Below are 1,192 nucleotides of genomic sequence, written 5' to 3' on the forward strand. Positions count from 1 at the left end.
CCCCCCCCCATCCCCCGCCCCCCTGCAAACCAGCCCTCGCCTTGACAAGTCAATTTTGGAAGATGACTCGGAGTTAGAGCGCATGTGTTCCTGTAGGTTGATAACCGAATTAAAGCTAATATTATTAGCTGAGCTCTTGTTCAACCCACTTAAAATAAAACAACCAAACTGTAGGCCTATGAAATAGATTAGTGATGTTCACCTATTGCCTCATCAAAATAATGGCCCATCTTTTTATTGTATTACCCAGCGGATAGAAAAGAAATTTTAACTAAGGAAAGTTATTTTAAAGCATCCCACCCACGTCCAGTTTAAGACCACCTGTAGTATGATAAATCTGTAAGCCGAAAAAAATTAGATTTATAGACCCCGATTAAACAAAAGAGGAGCCACGCGAAGCACCGCAAGGGCAAATGCAGCTTTCAACTAGTAGGCTTGATTCTACCTATTGAAAATAAGTATTAACTTTAGAAAACATGTAACTATCCATTCTTTTTCTTTCTGAAAACTATACTGTATAAGTTAAAGATGTTTCTGCAAGGACCTGTGCATGGATCAAGAGGCTGTCATGTGAATAGAACAAAGGAATGCTGTATGGTTTAAAATGAGGAAACTTGTGTGTTAGAGTTGTAGCTTATTCAATATCTACCTATCCTACTTATTCAATATATATGCTGAGGCAATTATCAGAGAAGCTGGACTATATAGAGAACATGGCATCAGGATTGGAAAGCTTATCAACAACCTTCGATATGCAGATCACACAACCTTGCTTGCTGAAAGTGAGAAGGACTTACCAATGAGAGCGAAAGACTGCAGCCTTCAGTAGGGACTGCAGCTTAATGTAAAGAAAACCCAGATCTTGACAACTGGACCAACAGACAATATCATGATAGAGAGTGAAGCTGTTGATGATTTCAATTTGATTGGGTCCACAATCAATGCTCATGAAAGTAGTTGTCAAGAAATCAGATCATGTATTGCACTGGGCAGATCTGCTGCACAAGATCTTTTAAGTGTTGAAGGCCAAGGATGCCACGTTGAGGGCTAAGGTACACCCACCCTAAGCCATGGTACTTTCAATTGCCTCATATGCATGTGAAAGTTAGACAATGAATAAGAAAAACGCATGAAACATTGATGCTTTTGAATGATAGTGTTGGTGAAGAACATTGAAAGTATCATGAACTGC

The sequence above is a fragment of the Echinops telfairi genome, unplaced genomic scaffold, assembly GCF_000313985.2.
Source record: "Echinops telfairi isolate 266 unplaced genomic scaffold, ASM31398v2 ScPeMD7_3533;HRSCAF=4204_1, whole genome shotgun sequence".
NCBI classification, from domain to species: Eukaryota; Metazoa; Chordata; class Mammalia; order Afrosoricida; family Tenrecidae; genus Echinops; species Echinops telfairi.